Source organism: Hibiscus syriacus, unplaced genomic scaffold (genome assembly GCF_006381635.1).
Source record: "Hibiscus syriacus cultivar Baekdansim isolate YM2019G1 unplaced genomic scaffold, ASM638163v2 tig00116971_pilon, whole genome shotgun sequence".
In the NCBI taxonomy this organism is placed as follows: Eukaryota; Viridiplantae; Streptophyta; class Magnoliopsida; order Malvales; family Malvaceae; genus Hibiscus; species Hibiscus syriacus.
In genome coordinates this window covers 1,536,793-1,555,272 of record NW_024063495.1, presented here as the reverse complement: position 1 = coordinate 1,555,272, position 18,480 = coordinate 1,536,793, and the positions used below count along the sequence as shown (strand labels likewise).

The following is an 18,480-nucleotide window of genomic DNA, read 5'->3' as shown; positions in this document are numbered from 1 at the left end:
TAATTGGGGCAAAGAGGGTACTCGTACGACTCGGATTCGGATTCGGCGTATCGGGGACTGGTTTGTGCCACGGTGAAACAATGGTCATCGAAGTGACCACTGAAAACTGCGGGGCTTATATATGTCAAGCTGATGTTCCTGGAGATAGCTGATTGTCTGGTTGGAGTCTGGTTGATTTGAGTACAATGGTGTGATAGCTATCCATTTCTACAATCTTAATGTTTTCTTCCATTCCACCGTCATCTCCTACATGCCCATATATGATAATTTAAAATTTTCATAAGCGACTATCTGCTCGTGTCACCGATCCATTCCTGAACATAGGAAGTGAAACTTACATGATAAGCATGCCTTAGCCGATGATCCGTGGTTGACCTTCGGTGGGGCGATTGCCTTCGCCAGCAGGCTTGGCATCTTCAACCATTCGCATCCTCTGACTCGAGCTCTTGCCTGTGCGATGATCAAAGCCTGCATGCATTTGAGCGTAACACTGGCTTGTCTTCTCACCAAGTGACCTCTCACTAGTGCTGTAACTTCACTAGTCCTTTTAATGCTCTCAAAGTCTCCTCGCCTGTTATTAAAAACCATCGAAAATTAGAGACCGACATATAATTTTTACCATAGTTCAAAATATGAAATCAAATTATCGACAAAAGAATATAAAATTTGAAAATTTTCAGATCCATCTTTTGTCAAACTCACTCCAGATCTCATCAAAATGTACCAAATACGTGCACAAACTAACCACTAAAAGAATTAACGTACCAAATATGATCGAACACGATTGAATGATCTTCGCAGCCACCTCTTCCGCTGCTGCTTTTTCGTTGGTGCCATCGGTTAATCGGATCACAACCTCCGCTGTAGGTGGCGGGGTGGTGGCAACTTGTCTATAGAACTCGGCCCCTTGCGGGGATCGATGTAGCCGAAGATCGCCGGAAACTCCATCTCTGCTTCTCTTTCGGCGGCGCCGGCGGAATCAGTACGGGAGTAGTACTTGGATTCTCGGAACAAGCGAACAATTCTGATCATTCGTGCATTTACCTTTCACTTTCTCCTCCCTTTCTTGCCAGTCAACAGGCTTTTCGGCCATTTTCCAGCCTTCCCCGTCACTGCAAATCCTTTTTTCTTTCTAGTCGGCCATGGATGCACACAGAGAAAACATCATGAGAAAGATATATAGATCTTAGCTTTAGAAAACAAATGGATTTTTTTTTGCCAGTCAAGCAATTGGAAACTGCCTTGTGAAAAGGATGGATTCCCCTTTAAACGTCTTCATATCTACCCATATTTATCTTTGCAAGTTAAATTGTTTGTCACAATGAGACACTAGTTTTTTCATTTTATTATTTTATTATTATTATTCGAATAGCGAAGTTTTGTTTGGTGAAGATCTCAACTTAGAAGAACATGTAGTCTGAACCAGGTCGCCGAGCTAACGACGTTAAACAAAAACGCTTCATGGGAGGCAACCCATTGTTTTTAATTCCATTACATTTTTATTTTTTGTTTTATTTTTCATTTTGATCGAGCATGTTTTATTTTATTTTTATTTTGCAGGAATCAAATTTTTTTTATTCAAACTTGAACGACGAAGATTTACGAAATTATAATTCGAATAGTGCTAATTTTGGAGACTACTGAGCAGTGAACATTTGGGATTTCAGCTAGGGTTTTCTAACCCTAGATCCCAGCCGTCGCTGCTTCCAGAAGCTCCCTAAACATTTGGGATTCCTGCTGCCGACATTCCAGCCGCCCCACGTCCTGTTCCAGAAGCAGCTGCCCCTCCACACGTCAAGCTCTATAGGAAACCTCCTGGGGACCAGTTTGAAGCCATCATCGATGGTGGCTATAAAAGCCACCATCCCCTGCAAGAAAAGGAAACGGAGAGAGAAGAACAACAAGTAACGGAGGAAGCAAGAACACGACGAGAAAAACCACACCAACACAAATCAACCACCAGCCGAGAAAAGAGAAGGAATAACTTACCTTGCCGGAGAACCCCAAATATCACCGGAGTACCAAAAATACCAAAGGTATTTTCTTAGATCTAGGAAATTCTAGGGACTTTTGGGGAAAATAGATGTCGGATTCGGCCTTAGAACAGCGGGATCTATATCCTAGGGTAATTTAACGGTGGCCGGCCGGAACTCGACGAGCCTTTTAGAGAGAAGGCAGAGAAATTTTCTCTCAGTTTTAAAGAAAGAAAGAGGAAGAGAAAATGATAAATTTGGCCTAAGGGCCGGCTATAATAGAGGTTAAATACCATCACCAAAACGACGTAGTTTTGGTGAGGGGCTTGTCTGTAATTTGATAAAGGGGTAAAACCCTTTGCGCAGTCCTTTCATGTCTTTAACTTTACGAATTAGTCACTGAAATCAAATTCTAAACGTTTTAATTAGTCTCGTAATTTAAATTATTTATTTTAGTCCTTATATGTCTATATAATTTAGGATAAATAATGAATTAGTCCCTCATAATTTTATTTATTTTATTTTAATAACCGATTAATAATTAGGGTTAATTACACTATTAGTAATTATATTTTATAATACTTCGAATAGGGATGTAAATATTAATCTTTACATTTTAATCTATTACTTTAATTTTATATGTTTTGGTCACTAATTTTAATATTTTATAAGTTTATTATTTTAATACTATAGTTTTATTTTTATTACATTTTAGTCCTATCTCGTATATTATATATTATATGATAAATATATTTATTTCCTTTAGATTTATTATTTATTATTTTAATCTCTATAATTATTAAATTAAATTACACTATGCTTATATTACATGATATTTAGAATTAGTATTTAATTTGATATTTTATATTTAATAATGTTTTAAATAAGTTTAATATTTTGAATTAGTATTGTCTTCCCCTTTTGCTTCTTGATTGTCGTTGGTTTGGTATGATGGTGGATCCCTCATTGTTTGATTCATTTAATGTGAGTTATAAATTACCATGTCAAGTATACTATATGAAGAAAAGAAGTTACCTTGGTCTTTAGATTGGAAATGGATCCAATGTTGGAACTTTTAATTGGTCACCCTTGCCGGTGCATAGGCTCACACGCCACTTCTGATCGCCAGCCAATCACTTTATTATCATTTTTATATCATATTTTTAATATTTATTTATTTATTAATATCAAAGAAAATGGCAGTCTTAATATAACTGGATGTCCTATTCTGGTATTTTAAATAACTAAATATTATAAAAATTATAATTTATTTTATTTAAATTATTTTTTGTTAGGAAAAATATTATATTTTTAATATTTATTTATTTATTAATATTGAAGAAAAGAGCTATTTTAAAGTAACTAGAAGCCCTTTTCTAATATTCTTAAATAAATAAATGTCTTATTTACAAAACTCTATATATTTTTAATATTCTTCCTTAGAATTATCCGATTAAACTACAAAATAACAGGATCATAAATTAAATTTATATTTGAATTTTTAAATTTCCAATAATAGAGACAATTTATAATTAATAAAGTACTAATTTTGGGCATTGTAGGGGTGCTAATCCTTCCCTAAACGTAACCGACCAAGAATCCTTTTTTATTTCTAAAAAGAATGAATTTTTGGTTAAACGCATATCAGTTTATCTTTTAACCAATGTTTTCTTAAAAACTCTTTTAAAAGATAATTTTTAGGTATTCGACCCACCTGACCCAAAAGGCCGATGGCGACTCCCAAAACATTTTTAAAATTAAAAACCATTTATTCACATTATTTTTCCCGCCAAGTAAAAATTTCGTGCCCGGGCGAAAACCGGTTACGACAGCTTGGCGACTCCACTGGGGACTGGTCAAACTTTAAAACCAATTATTAATTGTCTCTATCAATTAGAAAATTAAAAATTCATATATTTAATTTTTAATTCTTTCTTTTCAAAATTTATATATATATATATTTATTATTTTCATAATATTTATTATTTATTAATGTTTTATTTTATTTTCAAGTATTAATTTTATTTTTCAAGTATTAAATTTTATTATTTATTATCTGTCAGAGGTTTGAACATTTCTCCTCACACAAACACATGCATTGCATAACATAAACTTTTTAATCAAGCTTGTCCCTTTTAAGTGGGAGTGAAAGCGACGTCTTGTGAGAATTTATTCTCCGTGTCAGACCTAGCAAGTAGCTTTCGGGGTTCATATGCTCTATGTCTTCGTGAGAATTTATTCTCCGTGCAGGCATAAAGAAATGTGTCCCCTCAAATTGAACTAGGTCCGCTTAAATCTGATGGACTAGATTGAGGGTTGGTAGTCCAGGGGGCATCAACAAGGCAGTTCAAGTACCTTTACCCTTAGAACCAAAAGCTCCAAGGGGGCATCAACAAGGACAGTTCAAGTACCTTTACCCTTAGAACCAAAACCCTGCATAAATGAACCTAAAAATTCTCCTGATCTAAGACAGTACTGAACCTCTGTCCGTAAGTGTACACAAAGGAGAATAAGCTTTAGCTTTTAATTATTATTTTTCTCTCTGAATAAATGCATACGAACTAGTAATCATGAAGTTAGGTTAATTTTTCCAAACAAAGCATGGAACTAGAAAGCATGAGGTTAGGATACATTATATACCTTGATAGATAGAATTTTTTAGTACTAACCAATTTATTTTTTCCTTCCCATTTTTATTTTTCATACATTTTGTTTTGCTCTAACTTGTTTATATTGATTTCTTTCGTTTGCATTGCATGATCATATCATAACCAAAAGGTGTTGACTGAAAGACTGTTCATCAATTGGAAAGAAATCATAATGGACAAAAGTTTTATGATCGAACAAATATGACGCAACCATGGAATGGCATCCTGAGGGAACTCCGAAGATAGAATAGAGCTATGCACTAAAGATCATGTGTTCATTAAGGAGCAAGAGGAGATACGAGAAATAAGAGCAGATCCAAGATGATGGATAGAATATTGTTTTGGCCAAAGGAGAAGAGATTCCTGCACAGAAAGAGAGAAATCTTAATGAAGATAATCCTGCAATTTCAGATATGCAAGGGACTTCTGATCCTAATCAATTTGAGAAGTTGCAGAAAATCATTATTTGTATTCACAAATCATCTGGAGATACCCAGGAAATGGTGACAACTGTAAAATTCCCAGATATGAGAAAAATCATGCAATTTGAAATCGTCGAAGTTAGTCTGCTCCCAACGTTTAAACTCATGTTCAATCCAAGACAAAAGTTATTCTCATTTGATGTTATCCCCATATCATATAAAGAATTTATGAGAAGCTACTTGAAGCGCGAGAAGTGGCTCCCTACTACATAAACCGTTCCAACCTCCGTATCCGAAGTGGTATGACATCAACGTTTATTGTGAATATCATGCCGACGCTCAAGGACATACCATCGATAATTGTCTTGCTTTCAACGTCGAGTTCAAAGTCTTTTGGATCATGGAACCTTACAATTTATAAAGGATCAACCTAGTTTGGTAATTGAAGGTCCTGCTAGATTATTACCAAAAGTAGACAAAGGTAAGAGTATCAGTAGGGGCATCCAGAAGGAAGAATATATGTTGAGGTTCGAAGCTCAAATACGTCATTTGAATGATCAAAACAAGAAATTGAGCACCAAAATGGAAACCATGCATTAAGATTTCCAAAAGATCAGTCAAGCCTTTCAAAATGTTGGCATGGGAAACACTCCAGAAGAATGGATAACAGGGATCACCAAAATGAAAAAGAACTCTAACATAAATGAAGGACGAGCCAAGAAGTTTTCTCATGATTACGAGTTGCAGAAGAAAGACGCAATACAACTGTCATTGAATTGGGAAAATGTCAAGCCAAAAATCAAATGTTGAATAGTGCTATGACCAACATGGAAGCATTATATCATATTCATCAGCTTGATATTGATACTGAATTAAAATCCACTAGAGCTAAGAACTAGACATTGAAGAAATGTTTAGATGATTATGGGAATCTTGTACGATAACTTCTTGAACATAAAGATTCTCTCACAAGAAAAAATGAGCAACATTGTTCACAACTCTGAGAATTGACACGGAAGATGAAGGAAAAGGAAAATATCATGAAGGAAGCTGTTGTTCAAGCAAAACAATGTGGCTCATAAGCTGGTGGACTTAGTTGGCTTCACAAGAGAATTAAAGCAGATTGATAACTCCACACCTGAGTATGAGTGGAAGTTAATTTGGCTTTATGGGAAATAGAGAAGTTAGGAGTGAAAGCTATCCCCTACATGTAAAGTTTTGTTTGATGTACCGAAACTTTTGTGTTCAATGAAATCTGTTCTAAGATGATCACTCTTGAGTAAACACCTTTTCATACATGCATTTATAGTTTGCATCTTTGCATTTTTCATTGTGCATTTATATTTTTATGTTTGCTTTTGTACTATACAATTTACATTCTTATTGTTACATTCACATATTTACATTTGCATTTTGCATTTTTGCATTTTTATGTTTGTATTTACATTTTCATTTTTACATTTACATTTGCATTTGCATTTTTGCATATTTACATTTTATTTCAAACTATTTCACATGCATTTAATCATGACAACGTGGAATAAATCGTGGAGAATTCCATGACAGAATTTCTGAAATCAAAGTGGAGAACTTGGTCTTTTTAAAGAAGAATAAGAGCCATAGAATTGAGAAACTTCAATAGCAAACTTATCAAGATTCAACAAGAGATTTGATTCTTACTTGTAGCAAGAACGCTTAGCATCCGCACGACAAGAAAAATGTTTATAGAAGCTGAAGACATGCTAGCCAAATTTGAGATAGAGCAAAAAGAGAGACAAGAAGAATTAAGGAGCAAGTTGGCACAAATTGAAGCTAATATCGCAAATTCTCAGATCGATCTTCTGAAGAATATGAAAGAAATGATTGGGAAACACCAGATCGATGGAAGAAATCTTGTTGAAAACTTCACAAATCCTCTGGGTATTACACCTGTTCACATTCCTGAGCACACCTCTGTACACAGGGAAATTCAATCACCAGTTCACTTCACTGTTAAGAACCCACAATATCAAGCTAGAGTTTTGTTCCCCACTGACTGTCCTACTGCTTCTGGGTTAAAGCTAAATGAATTTTGTACTGATAATGAGATCTCTGACCCAAATAAATTAGTCGAGAAGAGAAAATTCATCCAACGTCTGAAAAATATAGAAGAGGTGATAAAATCAAGAGAGACAGTTAAGTCATTTTGTGGGTTTGACACCAAAGAACTAAGTTTGGTCCCTAACCTAGTTCTCCCGCCAAAGTTTAAGGTTCCATATTTCGAGAAGTATAATGGCACCACATGTCCTTCATCTCATATCATTATGTATTGTCGTCGCATGACTGGCTATGTGGAGAATGAAAAATTGTTGATCCACTGTTTTCAAGACAGTTTATCTGGACCTGCATCCAAATGGTATAATCAGCTAAAAAGTACTCAAATACGTTCTTGGAAAGACTTAGCTCAAGCCTTTTTGGGTCAATACAAGCACATGACTGATATGGCCCCTGATCAAATAATATTGCAAAACATGAATATGAAGTACAACGAGAGCTTTCGACAATATTTGCAACGATGGAGGAACGTTTCTTCTCAAGCGCATCCACCATTGACTAAAAGGGAGTTCACTACTTTGTTCATCAATACATTAAAATCTCCCTATATTAATCACATGATAGGGGCTGCCACTAATAATTTCTCTGACATCATCATGTGTGGAGAAATGATCGAAATAGCTGTAAAGAATGACAAGATAAGAGGATCTGACAGTACTGACATCAATAAAGAAGCCGAGATCAATACAGTGAAGTCTTATTCAGTTAATCATGGGACAAAACCTTATAGAATGACTAAAGAGAAGACTCTTATCGGTGAAATTCCAATGGCATATGATGAACTGCTCCCATTACTAGTTCATCAAAATCTCGTGACTCCGGTTCAATCTAAACTGAAAGAACCTCCATTTCTTGATGGGTATGATGTTAATGCCATATGTAGCTATCACATAGGAAGCTCGGGGCATACTACTGAAAATTGTGGGGCATTAAAACGCAAGGTTTAGAATTTAATTGAACCAGGGGCATGTACATTCGAGGAGTAATGTGTCATGATAAATAAATAAGTGGAAGTTGTTATCTACCACTGTAGTACCTTTCTATTTTTAGCATCTTGTTTGAACTTGTTTTTTGTTCCTTTCTCCACCTTTTGTGCAATAAATAAATTTGTGTTGCTTTATGGTTATGAGCAAAGAATTAAATTTTAATCTTGAGATTATTGAGTATCAAGTAGATTAAATAATCTTTTAATTTTTCAAGAGTTATAGATCTTTGGCAAGTGGTAAAATTATATCTTCCATATCTCATCCAATGCCAATTACTCGACCTGTACCAAAACCAAATTCTGACACTACAATTATCTGAGACTCTGAAAAAATGTCTCTACCTGTTTTTGAGACACTCACTCTAGATGTTTATCTTCTTAGGTAGAATTGATCGATGACACTACATTCCACCATAAGTCACACATTTGTCCTTCCAAATACAAAACCATCATAAACCAAAAAAAACCTCAAAAGAACTAAACTTTCAATTATCCGGGAATCTTCCTGCAAGAAGAGGCGATATGAGGCATCATGAATCAACTTATTGAAGATGATTTCGAGTGATTGTGGCATACTCAAAGAAGAAGGAAAAAGTGATTGATTGAAATAAATATATCATGCATTAATTACATTTTTTTCATGTAAATAAAGTTAATCTTGAATATTCATCCCCCTGGAGATACCTCTTTTTACAAGGACTTCTATGTATGAGATGACTGAACTTCGCACACAGATCAAGCATGCAAACTCAGTGTCATATCGCCCAAAGATGAATGGGGCATTTGCAGGAGCAAATAAGAACCTTAAGAGGATCATTACAAAGACCACTGAAGCTTACTGAAGCTTACAAGGAGTGGCACGAGAACCTACCTTTTTCCTTATATGCATATTGAATTATTGTGCGAACATCTACTGGGGCAATACCTTATTGTTTAGTCTATGGGATGGAAGCAGTATTACCAATTAAAGTTGAGATCCCATCATTTTGTATCCTGAAGGAGGAAAAATTGGAGAAGACTGAATGTATCCAAGCTCGATTTGATCAATTAAACCTTATTGATGAGAATCAATTGAAAGTTATTTACCATTAGCGAATGCATAAGAAATGGATGATGAAAGGTCACGAACAGAAAGTACATCCGAGAGAGTTCTAAGAGTGTGATCTAGTATTGCATTTACATAAAAATTTCTGTGGGAAATGAATGCCTAATTGGGAAGGGACCTATGTTGTAAAAAAAGGGCCTTTTCCCGAGAAGCGTTGATCTTGGCAAAAATGGATGGGAAAGTTCTGAGAAACCAAATAAAATCGGATTCTGTCAATAGATATTATGCTTGAGAGAAAAAGGACAAAAGGAAAAGGAGACGCTCAAAGAAATTGAAGTCTTATACTCATCCAGCAAAGAAAGAAGAAAAAAAGAAAAGAAAAAAGATGAAAAAGGAAAAAAAGAAAAAAGAAAAGAAAAAAAAGGAAAAATGGAGAAATTGAATCAAGATAGGTGACTCATAGAGCCTCGAGTTACAAGATGGATCAAGTACAATTAAGTCAAAGATTCATATTCAAACAATAAGAGCAAGAAATGATGAAGATACGAGAAAATGGAAATGAACTCAAAATTTGGCAGTCTAGAGGGATCCAGAGGATGAAAAAATCCCCAGCAAGGCATATCCAAGTCAAGCAAAGCAAGATTGAAGGCATTAAAAGAGAATATCTTCATAATTCATTCCGCCTCTCAAGATTGATTTTTATTTGCAAAAAATAGTTTTTAAAATCTTTAATGCATGATATGAAAAATGATAAAAGGGGGTTCAAGATGTAAATTTTTAAATAACATCTTAGAACCAAAGGAGGATTCGAGTTGAAAACCTGAAAAGGCGGCTCGAATATTAAATGGTGTAACAACGACATAAGAGATGATCTTAAGCTCTTAATGCAGCACCACACACCCCAAAGATGTTCCTAAGAGTCTGGAATCAAGAAGTATCTCAACAAGATGAGCATAACAACCATTTCTTCAAGATAATGGAAGCCCAAAGAGACATATATGTTGGATTAACCTCAGAGACCTTACTTTACATGAATCAACCTATACCCTAAAACAATCAATAATTTTGACACTTGCCATAAGACTATGATTTTTGAATGATTTAAAAGTGTAGTTAAATTATTTGATGTTCATTAAACTCATTGTTTACGATTTGATTCTATTGTGAACCTGAGAAGGGCATTACTTTGCAAAATTCTTTCATTCTTCGATAAATAAAGGAGAAAAAAACATTTTCAAACAGGACAGTCTCAAATGAGGAAGGTCTTTGAAGTAATTGTTGCTTATTCTACCTCTGTTGTAGAAAAAGAATGAACGAGGCCAGAATAATGAAGCACTTCACATTTTTTAAAGGCAAGTGGTCCAAGAAGCCGAAAAGTTTGGGGAATTGAACTCATGACGCTCTCTTGTGACATTATTAGCAATTCATCAAGAAAGATTATCGCTTATCTCATGTTGAGGGCAATAAGCATCACCAGACAAATTATTTTCCCCAGCCATCAATCCTTGTTCTCTAGAAGATTACATCACAGAGTTATATGTCCCATTAAGGATTAAATCCATTATGTCTTTCAGAAGATTGCTGAATTTGAAATTGAGAACTTATGGCACAGAATAAGACATTGGAACAGATTCTACACTTGTATGCCTTTCCTTTTGGGTAACATTGGTTACAGGATTCCAAAAGTTGAGATAACCAGTTTTACTATCAGCCAAACCTTTCCATGGTTCGGGAAGAGTGGGATATGGTAGTGCGTATTTTGGAACAACAGAAGGAGATATTCGATATAGCAGTCATTGCAAGAAAATGCACTAACAAAAATCTTCTAGTTCATCCTGATGATGTTTATTTCTTTCGGAAAGGTTGTTACACAGGATGCCACCGACAACAAGGTCAAATCTGCAAAATCTACTCATCAATTGCTCCAACCGATTACCATTCAGTTCTTGCACATCTCAAAGATATGCCAAGACAATAGAAGGCAATCTCTACATCACTGATCCCAGAAAAAAGAGACAGGACATTGATACCACCGAGGAACATGTCTCTAGCAGATCCTCCTCCTCGTGTAGGGTTTAGACGGAAACCTAGAAGCATTTCCACATTATCAGGTTCAAGTGGAGCAACTCTATTTCTTCCAACATATACCAGATTCCATTTTCGGTACTCATCAAGAACATACATCTGGACACTTGAAGGAAAGTAATCATTTTGTTGTCAATGGAAAAGCATCATGCATGGTGCATGGAGGAAGCGGAATAAGAGGAAATCTATTGGAAGATTATGAACATAGCCCCTTTTCAGTGTAGCAGCATGAAAATACTTCGAATCTACAAATTCTGGCTCTACATCGTATAAGTACCCTGACATTTCGGTCCAAATACTAACTGGAGCAAGTGCCACATTCTCGTAATAGAAATAAGAAGGCCCAATAGCATCTTCTGGAAGTGTTCTTTGAGTTATCTGATCTGGTTCGGTAAGAACCCCAAAACCAATCATTAGATTTGAAATATGAGCATGATCATCTTCAGTAAGAAGCTTCTTTTCAAGCTTCCTCTACTTCTTCCTTTTCCAAAAATCATAGTCCAAGTTTCGTCTTTTCTTGTAATTGGGATCATTGTATAATGGCTTCCTATCTTCTCCTGAATGAAGTGCATCAGCAGCCTTAGCCATTTGAGCAGCACATATAAAATCTGTCAATTCTGTAATTGATGAATCTGGACCACATCTCTCCATGGTTATTGAAGCCTCAGCCTCTGAGTACCCCATTTTCGTCAAGTATAACAGTTTATTTTCCTCATCAAAATCAGAATTCAGGATTTCCTCGGTATCAGAAGAACTATCAATATCTTTGAAATCATCCTGAAAGATCACTTCATAATCAGATGAGTAGTTATCAGAATCAACATGTTGCATGGGTGCAAATTTTTCAAAAGCATGTACCACTGTATATGTAGTCTTGCTATTGCATCAGATTACTGTTCACATAAATTGATTTCTCTCCCACAGAAAAGTATATTTCAGAAATAACCTTCACTGAAAACAAGGTTCACTATGTCAGCCTGGAATGAATTACCAAGCAATTTATACTACTCTATCTGACTAGATCCCTACAGATCCAAAAACAAATGGGCACCTCATTCAGAAGAGGCACATATCTCAGACGTTTCTGTCAGAATGATTGAGTACTTCTTAAGTTTGTGACAACATAAAGAGAATTTCTCCAGTTACTTGACAATACTACTGTTTAGTGACACCAGAATGAGAGTATTCAGGATAAACAGATTTGGGGCACGAATAAAGCTACAAGTACCTACAACAGTTCATTGTCCAAATTGGACCTCGTGGGGATCATGACATTTCAGTCAAATAGACATTGAGAGTGAATCATACATATCTAGAGGGATATCTTGAGGGCCCATTTTCAACCAGAAATAGAATATTGGGGCATTTTGAAGGCTCACAACAATATGAATATTTGGGCATTCTTGGAGGCTTATCTCAACAAGAAGTAATATTGAACACACTTTTAACATTTGTATTAGCAAATGTTGGGGCATTTTTAAGGTTACTTGAGACAGATCCATGTGGGGCATTTTGAAGACTCGGATTAACCAAAAACCAATGTTGGGGCATGTTGAAAGCCCATTTCAATCAGAATCAGGAACGTTGGTGCATTTTGAACATCTGTAGAAGCAAATGCTGGGGCATGCTGAAAGCCCACATCATCATGTGTTAAAGATCATTGATTTTGAGCAAATATTTCCAATCAAACAGAAATATATGAAGAATGAAAAGGGTAAAACAGTGACAGTCGAGCTATCTATACATAATTGCTTCGTTCATCAGGCAGTTACATCAGGGTCTTGTTGTTGAACAAATATTTACTCAGCAAGTATGGTTTCAAATACCCAATCTTCTTAACCATGTGTCACATGACAGCTTGTTCTTTGTTAATCTACATCATGGTTGCATGAATAAAGATGGTCCTCAGAGAAAACCAGTCGATCCAGGGTTCAATTCCTCAAAATCTCGGCTTTGAATTTTGTAGTTTGTGTGTTGGTGATGATTGAAAATATTTCTTTGAGATTCCTGGCAGTTAGTTTCAACCATAATGTTGAGGTTACGAAGCTGTTTTTCACATCAGTTGTTGTTTGCTTGATGACATTGAATAAAGAGGCTCAGATTACATTACCCTTACTCTCATTGTTTTTGGTGTTATCATTGACAGCCAGGGTGAACGGAGTTTTCATCTATTTTGGTTTTATCATGGGCGTTTCATCCCCAGCGGCAAGAATTTCATGGATATCGTTCTATACATGGCTCCTATAGATGATGTGTTTTCATTTCTTATAACACTCATTATAGAAGAAAACATGATCGGTATTACACTTTCCCTTGCCCAAGATGATATCAAGATCAGTTGGTATCTCTTATTCAATTCAACACTAGCATATCTTGTGAATTGGACCAATTTTTTTGGTCATGCCAGCATTCCATTTGTATTCCCACTGAGTTTTGTTTTTAAGAGGTCTTGTGACATCATAAAAAAGCTTTGAACACTGTGCAAAGAGCTTCACTGACCAGAAATCTGTGCAGAAGTCACAAGAAATGATGAATGTTTGTCAAATATTTTACAAACATCTGAGCAGAAACCACATGAGATGATGAATGTGTTGTCAAATGTTTTGCGAACCAGTTATTCTGGTACTGAACCAATGTTGCAATCATATGGTATTTTCATTTATGGATCCAAGATGAAGTTTGTCTTCTTCAACCCCAAGGTCAGAAGTGAGATATGATGAAGATTTTCTTTCCACAAAAGAGAAGCAGAAATTTTAACAACAAGAAAACTCATGGAGCCAACTGAGATTGAAAAATAGGTTGTTGTTAAGCATCTCGACATGATATGGTTCAAGTTGCCTTGTTCGAAATCCGGTTAGATGTGGAAACATGAAAAGAATTAGGATGAATCCTCCTTGTGTCGTGTTTCAAGAGTCAAATCAGATCAGACTCTACTCTCCTAATTCATCCTTGCTGAATTGGGCATATCTACTTCTACATTCTTCAAAGATGATAGATTATCTCTTCAAAGATGATAGATTCTCTTTTCAAAGAGGAAAACTTTATTGGATTTCTACATAAGTCCAAGCAAAGAAAGTTGGGGTTATCCAAGACAAAATGGGGCATCAAGGTCATGATTCTGATTACAGCAAGAGTTCCACAAATGAAACACTTCTTCTAAGACTTAAATGAAGCAAAGAAGACACCAAAATACAGATTGATCAGATGATTCTGCAGAAATGCAAGCTTGATAGCATAAGTTGCTACACTGATATCCAGAGGTAACCCTGGAAATAAATGATGAAGTGAAGGAAGACCAAGTTCACCACTTTGAAATCAAATGAAGATTGCACAAATATTCATGCATTCATAAAAACATCATTTGCATAACAGAAAATGCATTGCATTGCTACACTTAATTACATTCAAACATAAGGTTTTGCAGATTTTCATATGAAAAAGAAGATTCATTATAAAAATACCTTACAAGAAGAAGGTAGAATTCAAAACCTCAAATACAGGAATTACGCAAACATCTGAAGAAGAGATGGACACAATCCACAATAATGAACATTATCTTGAGATTGGGTCATGTTATCCAATCAACATGTTATTTTGAAAAATAATGAGAAAATGATTTTCATAGTTTCTCATTTTATCTTTTCAAAAATGAAATTGTTGAAAAGTAAGAAAATGATTTTCTTAGTTTTTTACTTAGTAAACTATTTCCAACAGCATTATCATGAGATTGGGGCATGTTACCCAATCAACATATTATTTTAAAAAATAATGAGAAAACGATTTCCATAGTTTCTCATTTTATCTTTTCTAAAATGAAATTGTTGAAAAGTAAGAAAATGATTTTCTTAGTTTTTTTACTTAGTAAACTATTTCTAACAGCATTATCATGAGATTGGGGCATGTTACCCAATCAACATATTATTTTAAAAAATAATGAGAAAACGATTTCTATAGTTTCTCATTCAATCTTTTCTGAAAATGAAATTGTTGAAAAGTAAGAAAACGATTTCCATAGTATCTTACTTAGTAAACTATTTCCCACATCCATAAGACCTACAATGCAGGATGTTTTCAAATAGCAATTTATCTCACTTGAGATTATTTTTCTTAAAACAAACTTTGTATCGCTTGAGACAGTTTCCCTCGAAACAATAATTTATCTCACTTGAGATTGTTTTTCTTAAAACAAACTTTGTCTCGCTTGAGACAGTTTCCCTCGAAACAACGATTTATCTCACTCGAGATTGTTTTTCTTAAAACAAAATTTGTCTCGCATGAGACAGTTTCACTCGAAACAGAAATTTATCTCACTTGAGATTGTTTTTCTTAAAACAAAATTTGTCTCACTTGAGACAATTTCACTTGAAACAGAAATTTATCTCACTTGAGATTGTTTTTCTTTAAACAAAATTTGTCTCGCTTGAGACAGTTTCACTCGAAATAGAAATTTCCATCACTCGATGGATCAACATTTCCATCCTAATCAAGGAAAGTCAAATGAAAAAACTTATTGTCTTTTCGTCTTTGCCCTATTCTCATTAACATAAGAATAAGCAAAGATGGGCAGCTGAAGACACTAGTTTTTTCATTTTATTATTTTATTATTATTATTATTTATTATTAATATATTATTATTACTTATATTATTATATATATTATTATTATTATTTAAATAAATATTACAAGCCCAGATCCCGGGAGCCAAAATACAAACAATCCAGGCCCGTTTTACAAATCTCAGGCCCAATCAGAACCGACCCAGACTAAATGGAAACATTTGGGATTTCAGCTAGGGTTTTCTAACCCTAGATCCCAGCCGTTGCTGCTTCCAGAAGCTCCCAACCGCCACTGCCAGGTGGTCCAACGCCCAGCTGCCGATATTCCAGCCGCCCCACGTCCTCGTTCCAGAAGCCAGCTACCCCTCCACACGTCAAGCTCTATAGAAAACCTCCTGGGGACCAGTTTGAAGCCATCACCGATGGTGGCTATAAAAGCCACCATCCCCTGCAAGAAAATGAAACTTAGAGAGAAGAGAACAACAAGTAACGGAGGAAGCAATAACATGACGAGAGTAAAACCACACCAACACAAATCAACCACCAGCCGAGAAAAGAGAAGGAAGAACTTACCTCGCCGGAGAACCCCAAATATCACCAGAGTACCAAAAATACCGAAGGTATTTTCTTAGATCTAGGAAATTCCAGCGACTTTTTGGGAAAATATATGCCGGATTCGGCCTTAGAACAGTGGGATCTATATCCTAGGGTAATTTAGAAATTCCCAGCCACCGTTGACGGTGGCCGGCGGTCGTGATCGGCGACGGAAACGGTGGTCGGCCGGAACTCGACGAGAGCCTTTTAGAGAGAAGGCAGAGAGAATTTTTCTCTCAGTTTTAAAGAAAGAAAGAGAAAGAGAAAATGATAAATTTGGCCTTAAGGGCCAGCTATAATAGAGGTTAAATACTCTCACCAAAACGACGTAGTTTTGGTGAGGGGCTTGTCTGTAATTTGATAAAGGGGTAAAACCCTTTGTGCAGTCCTTTCATGTCTTTAACTTTACGAATTAGTCACTGAAATCAAATTCTAAATGTTTTAATTTAGTCTCGTAATTTTAAATTATTTTATTTTAGTCCTTATATGTCTATATATATATTTAGGATAAATAATGAATTTAGTCCCTCATAATTTTATTTATTTTTATTTTAATAACCGATTAATAATTAGGGTTAATTACACTATTAGTAATTATATTTTTATAATACTTCGAATAAGGGATATAAATATTAATCTTTTACATTTTAATCTTATTACTTTAATTTTATATGTTTTGGTAACTAATTTTAATATTTTATAAGTTTTATTATTTTAATACTATAGTTTTATTTTTATTACATTTTAGTCGTATCTCGTATATATATATATTATGGTAAATATATTATTTATTCCTTTAGATTTTATTATTTATTATTTTAATCTCGTTTAAATTATTATGAATTAAATTACACTATGCTTATATTACATGATATTTAGAATTAGTATTTTAATTTTGATATTTTATATTTATTTTAATAATGTTTTAAACAACTTTAATATTTTGAATTAGTATTGTCTTCCCCTTTTGCTCCTTGATTGTCGTTGGTTTTGGTAAGATGGTGGGTCCCTCATTATTTGATTCATTTAATGTGAGTTATAAATTACCATGTCAAGTATGCTATGTGAAGAAAAGAAGTTACCTTCTTTAGATTGGAAATGGATCCAATGTTGGAAGTTTTATCAGGTCACTCTTGCCGGTGTATAGGCTCACACGCCACTTCTGATCGCCAGCCAATCACTTTATTATCATTTTCATATCATATTTTTAATATCTATTTATTTATTAATATCAAAGAAAATGGCAGTCTTAATATAACTGATGTCCTATTCTGGTATTTTAAATAACTAAATATTATAAAATTATTATTTATTTTATTTAAATTATTTTTTGTTAGGAAAAATTATTATATTTTTAATATTTATTTATTTATTAATATTGAAGAAAAGAGTTGTCTTAAAGTAACAAGAAGCCCTTTTCTAATATTCTTAAATAAATAAATGTCTTATTTACAAAACTCTATATATTTTTAATATTCTTCCTTAGAATTATCCGATTAAAATACAAAATAACAGGATAATAAATTAAATTTATATTTGAATTTTTAAATTTCTAATAATAGAGACAATTTATAATTAATAAAGTATCAATTTTGGGCGTTATAGGGGTGCTAATCCTTCCCTAAACGTAACCGACCAAGAATCTTTTTTATTTCTAAAAAGAATGAATTTTTGGTTAAACGCATATCAGTTTATCTGTTAACTGATGTTTTCTTAAAAACTCTTTTAAAAGATAATTTTTATGTATTCGACCCACCTGACCCAAAAGGCCGATGGCGACTCCCAAAATATTTTTAAAATTAGAAACCATTTATTCACATTATTTTTCCCGCCAAATAAAAATTTCGTGTCCGGACGAAAACCGATTACGATAACAAACATGAGGAAATAACACTGACAAATTCGATATCTTTTAAATAAAATTTAATTTTAAATTTATATTACTATATAAAATTATGCATTCCTTCTTAATTTTCGGGATCCATTCTATCTTGGGGTTGGTTTGTAGGGATTGACGAGCACATGCTTCTAGATAATCAAAGCTGGTGCAGTTTGTCTTTTGCACCAAGTTCTTTCTG

The 18,480-nt window shown here is 34.4% G+C and overlaps 1 long non-coding RNA gene across 1 annotated transcript; it reads right to left on the bottom strand.

The window, feature by feature from the left end:
• Nucleotides 1-198: 198 nt before the first annotated feature.
• LOC120191905 lies at nucleotides 199-1,120 on the bottom strand. The gene is made up of 3 exons (XR_005522739.1): nucleotides 766-1,120; nucleotides 335-571; nucleotides 199-243 (listed from the first exon to the last, which is right to left on the bottom strand). It is a non-coding gene; the product is annotated as an uncharacterized LOC120191905 (long non-coding RNA).
• Nucleotides 1,121-18,480: the final 17,360 nt, after the last annotated feature.